The sequence below is a fragment of the Antechinus flavipes genome, chromosome 2, assembly GCF_016432865.1.
Source record: "Antechinus flavipes isolate AdamAnt ecotype Samford, QLD, Australia chromosome 2, AdamAnt_v2, whole genome shotgun sequence".
NCBI classification, from domain to species: Eukaryota; Metazoa; Chordata; class Mammalia; order Dasyuromorphia; family Dasyuridae; genus Antechinus; species Antechinus flavipes.
Window position 1 is genome coordinate 190,162,537 of NC_067399.1, and position 9,916 is coordinate 190,172,452.

A 9,916-nucleotide genomic window follows, 5' to 3' on the forward strand; every position below is an offset into this window, starting at 1 on the left:
ATTTACCAAAGGCAAAGCATCTTTAGGTGTTTCCACGACTTGGGACTTTTGCAGTTGCTCTTTAATTGTCTAAGTCATGTATACGTTTCTTGATCCCATTTTGAGTTTTCTTGACAAGGATATTGAGGCAATTTGTCATGACTTCCTCCAGCTCTTTCTACAAGTGATGAAACTGAGGCTAAAAGGATTAAATGACTCACACAGTGTCATATAACTGGTAAATGTCTTAGGCTGGATTTGAACTCTTGAAAAATCAGTCTTTCTAGCTGTAAACCCAGCTGTCTAGTTGTCTAGTTACTCTATGATCTAGCATATCAAGAATACCAAAGAAGTTTTTAGAACAGCCAAAAACAAGGAATTTTTGCCCACTGACTCTGAGTTTAGCTCTCTTAGCCAATTTCCCATACTTCCAATTACACTATATCACTAAGGATGTAAGACAGATTTATATCAAAATCCACTCCACTCTTCCTTTCTTCTTTCCAATGTCTGAGGACCTTGGTTCTGGTGTGAAAATTTCTTTAGTTTTCATCAGCTAGCATGGCTATAATCTTTCAGGAGGTTGAAACAAGAAATATCCACCCTAGTGTAGAAAAAATCAGGCTCAGAAATATTGATGCCAGTAAACACTGCACTGCAGTTGCTGGGACAGATATATAAGGCCAGAGAAAATGGGACAGGTCACCAGGAAAGGCATTTGGAGAGCTTTGCAACAGGCAACCAATCTGAAGGAGAAACAGAATGCATTGGGATCCATTCTGTCCACCCAAAAGTCAGCTGGGACAGAGACTTTTGCTGATAAACCATACATTGTACAATTTAGGATGATGCTGAGATGCTTTGAGATCCAATCCCTTCCACCTCCCTAAATACACACACACACACACACACACACACACACACACACACACACACACACACAACTTAGAAGGAGTAAGTCACACATAATTAATAAGGGATGGAAAAGAGAGTAAAATATAAAAATATCAAAGATTCTAGGAGGAAAAGGTCTCAAAGAACTTGAACAAAAACATAAATCAAGAAGGAAAAAATAGTAGCAACTATAGGAAACATGATCTTCATTTCTAGAAAACAACTTCAGACAATCAAAAATAAACATTAAAACATGAAGAAAAATGATACAAGAATTTGTATAATAGAAGACATTGTGGAATTTGAAGAGAATTTGGAACCACAACACACTATTCTTGAGTGTTTCTATGTCCTTCACAGAAAAAATAATAAACAAATTAGGGAAAACAAACAAAATTGAATCTATAATGGCAAGACTCACCAAAGAAACAATAGTGAGAATAGCAGATAGGGAATTCAAATACACACCAGTAAAAGAGCACCTGGAAGAAAAGCAAAAATCCACAACATTAAAAGAAAATTTTGCTAATTGAGCAAGAAAATGAGTAGATATAGAATACAGAATAGGACAAAATAAAATTTTTATGTCCAGAAAAACATTTGAGGAAAAAATAATGCCACAATGCAGGAAATGATAGAAGAGAGCTATGATGAACTTTTTAATATAGAAAATATAAACTCCCAATTTGAAATAATGCACATATCTCCTCCCAGAAAAATCAAGTGTAAAATTCCAAACCCATAGTGGTTAAGTTTAACAATCCACTTCAGAAACAATAATTTCTGCTAAGAATTCTGAGAAAGGCCTACAAGTACTAAGGAATGGATATTTGAATAACATAATACTATTCTGCCTCTACTTGAAAAAGGAGGAGGGAATGGAATGATGTGGTCAGAAGAATACTGGAGTTTAGGATGTAACCCAGGATGACTTATCCTAGAAAGGTGAGCTTCAGCATATAACACAAAATATAGATGTTCAATAATAAAGAAAAAATTAAACTATTTTTATAGAACTGAAGAGATTATTTGCTTTCCAAATACCCCAAATAAGAGAAATGCAGAAGTGAATAAATATAGACAATAATGGCAAAAGTGTGACAACAGAAAGAGTAGAGACTTCTTTTTGATATTATACAAGGAAACAAGGGTGAATGAAGAAATCTTGTAGATATAACCCTACCTGTAGGGATAATTGCACATGTTATGGACAGAAACTAGTGATATCCTCTCTATATGTGAATTCCTCTTTTTGAGATTACATTACAATATGGAAAAGTACATAAACATGAGGGCAAAGATGAGGGCATTTTTTTAAAAAAATAAAGAACCTAAATAGCTGCACAAATAGTCAGTGGCAATAGGATGTACATTCAATATAACCAAAAACAATAACACAATAACATTAATTTAAAGTTTTAATGCCATATCAATAAAATTACAGAGGATAATTTATAGAGATTGATTAAATGATAACAAAATCCATTCAAAAATACTCTTATCTTCACTTTCTTTATCTATAAAATGGGAATAAAATGATTCATCTTAAATTAATTAAATTAAATTAAATTTAAATTAATTAAATTAAATTAAATAAATTAATTTGATAATCAAATACTAGAGCATAAACTTTGTTAGAAGAAGAATCATGGTACAACACAAAATGTTGACCTTAACTTGTATTCAAATCATCTTTTTCACCCTATGGATATATTGATCATGGATAAATAATTTTGCATGGCTCATAAAATGTACTATGATCATAAAAGTACAGATGAGTTTATACTTTAAATTATAGTGGATACTCCTTCATTCCAAGTGCTCTACCATGATGCAATCTTATGGCAAAACAAAAAGAAAAACATTCTTTTGAAAAAAACATTTTATTCAACAGCCAGGTGGTGCAGTGGATAGAACCCCAGCCCTGAAGTCAGGAGGACCTGAGTCCAAATTTGACCTCAAACACTTGACACTTTATAACTGTGTTACCCTAGGCACACACAAGACCCTTTTTAATCACAATTGCCTCAGTAAAAAAAAAAAAAAAAAAAAAAAAAAAAAAAAAAAAAAAAAAAAAAGAAAGAAAGAAAAGAACATTCTATATAAATATAAGATGATGAGATAATTACTAATGGTATTAATAGTAGTGACATTGTGATTTTGAAGTCAATTTAGATTCTCTATATATCTTATGCCTCTCTTCATTGACCTTTGGAATTGTGATACTTCAAAGATTATGATTTTTGCTCATATGTTATCATGAGAAGATTGATGTTAAAATGAATATGGATACAGTTTTATATCTGAAAGCAGTTTGAGTTCATTGGAAATTGCAGCATATTTTTTTCTTTTTTCTTTCTTTTTTAATTTTCTTTTTAGATTAATATTTTTCTTCTGTTATATTTTTTTTTAAATTTAACATTCTTTTTTAAAATTTTGAATTTCAAATTATCTTCCTCCTTTTTAGCATTCCCTGTCCATAAGATCACAGAGAGTATATTATATATTACTTTTTTATCATAAGTACTTTAGAATTATCTTGGAACTTTTATTACTGAGGGCAGCTAAATCATTTATAATTGGTCAATGCGCAATGTTATTATTCCTAGGTACAATGTTTTTTCTTGGATCCATTCACTTCATTTATATCAGTTCATGGAAATTTTTTCCAAAAGTATCTTGTTCATTTTTATAGTATCCTTCACAATCAAATATCACAATTTGATCAACCATTCCTTGATTCATGGGCATACCCTCAGTTTTCAAATCTTTACCACAACAAAAGGAATTGCCATAAATATTTTTGTACATATAAGTCTTTTTCTATAGTCTCTTTAGCTTTTTGGTATATAGATTTAGTAGTAGTATTGCTGAATCAAAATATATGCAAAGTTTTATAGCCTTTTGAACCTATCTCTACATTGCTGTACTGAATGGTCAAATAAGTTCCCAAATTACCAAATGTGTATTAGTGTCCTACTTGTGTACATCAATTACATTTGTCAGTTTCCTTTTCTATCTTATTAACCAATATGATATATGTAAGATAGTACCTCAGAGTTTGTTTTATTTTGCTTTACTTTAATTAATAGTGATTTATGCAACTTTCATTCCTTCATGTGATTTCTATTTTTATAAATTTGACTCAGTTCTCTATATTTGAGAAATGAGCCTTTTATCAGAGAAATTTACTCTAAATTTTCCCTTTAATTTTCTACTTTTCTTCTAATCTCACCTGCGTTTTATGTGTGCAGATTTTAAAAATTTATTGTATTCAAAATGTTTTACATCCCGTAATATTTTATCTCATTTTTGATTGTGAATTCATCCCTTGTCCAAAGATCTAACAGGTAAATTATACTATGCTCCCTAAATTTGCTTTATATTGAAATTGTGTCCCTATTTTGACCTTATCTTGGATATCATGTGAGATGTTGATCTATACCTAGTTTCTACCAGACTGTTTTTAAGTTTTCCCAGCAATTTTTGTCAGATAGTGATTTTTTGTCCCCAAAGCTGAAATCTTTGCATTAATGAAATATTTTATTGTTATGTTTTATATCTACTCTGTATTATGTATCTATTCTATTCTAATCCACAAATATATCTCTTAGCTTATACTACATTGTTTTGATGATTATAGATTTATCATACAATATGATATATAGCACAGATAAGCTCCTTTGCTTCACCAACATAATTATCGAAATGAATTTTGTGCACTATTCTTCCATTAAATGTCAGGCAAAGTTCAATATCATGATTATGTGAAGTGTCAAAAAAAATTCAAGATATGAAAAGGAAAGAACAATGTGGGTCCTTCACTAGTGCTTACAAAATTTTAAGAGATCAAAGGAGAGGCACACTGAATTCACCTTCTGCAGAATTTTGGGGACACTGAAAATCTTAAATATGATCTGATAAGCTATATTGATTAAGTAATTCGGAAATGATATGACCATCCCTTTTGAGGAATTTTAGGATTTTTAAAATAGCAGTCCTCAAAAATGGTTTCCAAGTACCCTTAAGATTCACTGAGACCCTTCCAAAAAGTCCATGAAGTCAAAACAATTCACATGAAAATGCCAATATATTTTCTTTTTAATATGATATATAAACATAAATATTTACAGATATAATACATAAAATTGTACTTCAATTAACTATCAATAATTTTTAAGTGTGTAAAGAAGGCTGAAGCCAAAACTACATTGAAAATTCAATGAAATATATTACTGAATTATCGGTATTTCCCATGGTGTCTAGCAGAGTGTGCTAATGGACACTCAATGAATATTTGCTACATAAATTAAAGAATAAAACTGAATTTAAACAGCTAGTTTCTTTCATAAAACAGGAATTATCCTGAAAAAAAAAATAAACTTCTTTTCTTAATGAAATGCCTAATTGTCCTGTCCTAGTTATCTCTTTTCCACAATAGCCTTATTTTCTCACTTCCTTTTGGAGTTAAACCTTTTTTTTTTTTTTTTTTCAGAGAAATTCTGATGCTGACGTACTGGTTAACATACTTTAAGAGATTCTTCAGCATTTTATTTATTCAGCAATGTCTATTACTGTGAAAACTAAATAATTTTCCTATTGAGTGATTTGAAAATGAATGAATTTGTGATAGTCTAATTGCACTGAGTCTTCCATAAACTCTTAATGGACAAATATTTCATTACAACCTGCCAATACAGTAGATAAGTTTTGTCAAATTTTTTTTCATTCAGTCGATAATTTCTGAATTTAATTGCTAGTTGGTAAAGCATCTCATACAATGACTATGTAATAAAGTATCATACAATTTTGAGTTAGAATTTTATAACACAAAGGTATGAACTAAACTTTTAAGTGTAAGACATTTTTATCCCAATATGTGGAAGCATAAGAAAATTCCTTTTTTATTATTAATGATTAATGAAATGTGTATTTAGACAAGTAAATTATAACTATATTTCTTCACTTTAAGAAAATGGGTAATTTTCCCTAATTTTTATGTCAGTAGTACTGACTGAGCAAAAGAGAAGGGGAAAAAATGCACTAAAGTTTTTTGAAGTGATTTTGATTATTGTTTTCTAGTTGTTTAGTCCTCCCTCTTCTGCCAAAAACTGTGTGATCTTGTGCAAAACATTTTCCCTCTTCTGGCCTCAGTTTAATTATTGGTGACATGTGAATAGTTGGAATTTTTTCTGTAAGATGCCTTTAAATTCTAAAGAAATTCTAAGCAAAAGATGACAGCAAAAGATAATAATAAATGTTGGAGTGGATGTGGGAAAACTGGGACACTAATGTATTGTTACTGGAGCTGTGAAAAAATCCAACCATTCTGGAGAGCAATTTGGAACTTTGCCAAAAAGGTTATGAAATTGTGCATACCCTTTGACCCAACAGTCTCAGTACTGGGTATGTATTACAAAGAGATCATGAAAGAGGTAAAAGGTCTCACATGTGCAAAAAATATTGGGAGCAAGTCTTTTTGTGGTAGTAAAAAACATTGGAAATTGAGGTAGATGCTCACAATTGGGGAATAAGTTATGGAGGTAATAGAATATTATTTTTCTATAAGAGATGATGAGCAGGCTGATTTTTTGGAAAGTCTGCAAAGACTTACCTGAACTGATGCTGATTGAAGTGGGCAGAATCAAGAGAATATTGTACATAGTAACAACAAGATTATATAATGATCAATTGTGATGAGCTTAGCTTTTCACCAATGAAGTGATTCAAGGCAATTTCAATAGACTTATGATAGAAAGTGCTATCAACATCCAGAGAGAGAACTAGGGAGACTGAATATGGATCAAAACATAATATTTCCTCTTTTTTTTTTTGATTGCCAATTTTTTTTCCTTTTCTTGTGTTTTCCCCTTTGATCTGATTGTGTGTGTGTTTGTGTTTGTCTGTGTGTATATGTATGATTATGTGTGCAGCAGGATGACTGAAAATATCTTTAGAAGAACTGCACGTTTAACTTTTTAAAAAGTGTTCTCAATTTTCTTGTAGGCAATAAACAAAGAAGGCAGAGAATGAAAACAAACACCATGTTTCTTCTGCTTTATATTCAAAGTTGGATTTTCCTAAATCAAGAAAACAAAGTGATTGCCAAAAAGCTAGAAAATCTGTACTTATTTTTATTAGTGTTACTTTCCACAGGAAACTCCTTATTTGGCCAGAACCCTAGATGTCCTTGAAATATCCTGAAATCTCCCTTCTTCTTTCCTCTGTTTCTCTCTGTTCTTTCTTCCTCTTTTCTAATTTATTTTTTCCTCTCCTTTCCCCTCTTTTCTTTCTTGTCTATTCTATGCTATTTCTACTATTAATTTCATTTTCTCTTATGAATGCAATTATGATCTTGATGCTGGTAATTCTCCATGTTACAGCCTTCAATCTCATATCTTCAACTACCTATCATCTCAAACTGGATATCCTATAGATATTTTAAACTCAAGATGTTCAAAATTTAGCTCATTATCTTTGTCCCCACATCTCCTAACTTACTGTTAATTAAATGGCAACCTATTATTGCCAAGCATACTACCATTTCCCAGTGACTAAGGCTTACAACCTAGGTATTATCTACCTATTTTCCACCCACTTATTCCATCCATATTGTATGCAATATTTTTTTGAAAAATACCATCAAATTTACCTTCATAACATTTCTTACATATTCTTCCTTCTCTGTTCTACGACATCCATAAAAATGCAGAACATCATAGGGTCAAAGACAGATTTCTGCTGTACTCTCTACTATAGAAGTCAATCGAACTTGATTTTATCCATCAGTTTTTGGGTTTGGATATTCAACTAGTTCCTGAATTCACTTAACTATATTGTGATCTATTCCACACATCAGCCTCTTAATAAGCATTTTTGATATGTCATAAACATTTTGCTAACACAGGGAATACAAAGAAAGGGTAAAACACAGTTTCAGCCCTCAAGGAATTCACATTTTAATGGAAGAGCTTGCCAATTTTGTACACTTCAAATATTCACGGAGAAAATGAAAGGCAATCTTAGAAGGAAAGCACTGGTAATAGGAGTTATGAGTAGAAGATGAGAAAGCCCTCCTGAGGAAAGTAGAATTTGAGTTGGATCTTGAAGAAAGCCAGAGAAGCCAGGGAACAGAGGTGGGGAAACAAAGGAAGTATATTCCCAGGCATGAGGGAACAGCCAATGAAAAAGTAGAGTTAAAATGAAGTGTCAGGTATGAAGAAGTTAAAGATCATTGGATTGCAGATAACATAGAAAGGAATAAGAAGACTAGAATGGTTGTAAGATGCCAGCTTGTTAAAGGCTTTAAAAGCCAAATGATGGATTTTATATTCAATCCTTGGGGCAACAGGGAGTCATTGGAGTTTACTGGATGAGACTGGTCAGATTTGCACTTTAGGAAGATCACTTTGGCAACTGAGTGGATGATAGGCTAGAATGGAAAAAGACTTGATTCAAGAAGAGTAACCAAAGGACTAATGAGCTAATCCACATATAAAGTGGTGAGTTCTGAACCAGAGTAGCAGTGAGAATAATGAGAATGGGTACTATCTGAGAAATAGTGTGACAGACATAAGAAGACTAAGCAACAGACTGTGAAGAGAAAGTTCATGTTCGCTTCCCAGTGAAAAACAGAAGCAGAAGGGAGCATCAAGTGAAGGGTCAAGAATAACACCTTGATTGTGATCCTGGGTGCCCTCAGTATTAATAGGGAAGCAAATTCCCAAGAGAGTTTGTGATAATGAGTTTTGTTTTAAACAATATGTTGTCTTTGAGATGGCTATAGATTATCCAGCTTGAGGTGATAAGAGACCAAAGGACAGTGGGAGTTTAGGACTAGATAAATAGATCTGACAACAATATACAAAGAAATAATAATTGAACCCAGTGTAGCTAATGAGATCACCAAAGAGACAGAATGGAGATCAAAGAAAGATGGACCAGGATAGATTGTCAAAGGATATTTACCATTAAAGGAGGTGATGTGGAAGATGTTTCAGCAAAGGACACTGATTCTGGAGCAGTCAGATTGATCGGAGAAGAATTGGGAGAAAACAGTGTCCAAAAACCTAGAAAGGAGAGAGTATACAGGGGGAGAGAATGACAGTGTCAAATATTAGAGTAAGATGAAAAAGATGATTTAGGAAAAGACATTAGATTTGGCAATTAAGAAATTGTTGATAACTTTGGAAAGACCACTTTCAGTTGAAAGCAGACCATTCAGTTTCTGTAAGTCTGTTAAGAGTTCTTCTTTTTAGGGTTGACTCTAGCACTCTCAATTTTGAAATTATAAAAATCTAACTTTTTATCAGAAATGCAGAAATCTCCAGAGATTGCCTGGGCATAGTTATTCAAGAATCCAGTCTTCTATCCCTTATTAGGGAATCCCTAGAGAAGGAATTCCTAGACTTAGAATTGGGTATGTGCCTATGTTTTCTTTTAAAAAAACTTTCTTCTAAAGAAGTTTAGAATTGAGTGATGAGAGAAAGTGAGTATATGGCTTCCTCCAAGATTTTAGCTATAAAAGGAAGATAACTGATGATGATGGTCAGATAAAGTAAGTCTTTTCATTGTTAGAATGGGAAAACTTGGGTGCAGATTGTATCAAAAGGAAACCACCAGAAGATGGAGAGAAATTTCAGATTGGTGACAGAATGGAGATGGTAGAGGGGGCAATTTGCTGAAGAATTCAAGACACCATGGGATCTTGAGCCCATATAGAAGAATTGTCTTTAAGACTATCTCTTTATTTGAGTAGAAATGAAAGATAAGTCAGTTGGGTAAATGTCTGAATGATATAAAATGAGGAGGAGGAAAAGGGAAGTCTTAGAAAATGATCTTAATAGTGAAATGAGCAAAGTCCTTAGTCAAAAGTGAAGAAGAGGAATTGCTTGGAATTTTGAAAAGGTTTAAAATAGCCACTGTGGTAAATGTGATGATAAATTGATTAGGGAGATAGAAAAAAATTGTCCTCCTGAAATGAAGGCTTATATGGAGAGTGTTACTATATGGAATAGAAACAGGGCCAGTACTGTAGTGAGTG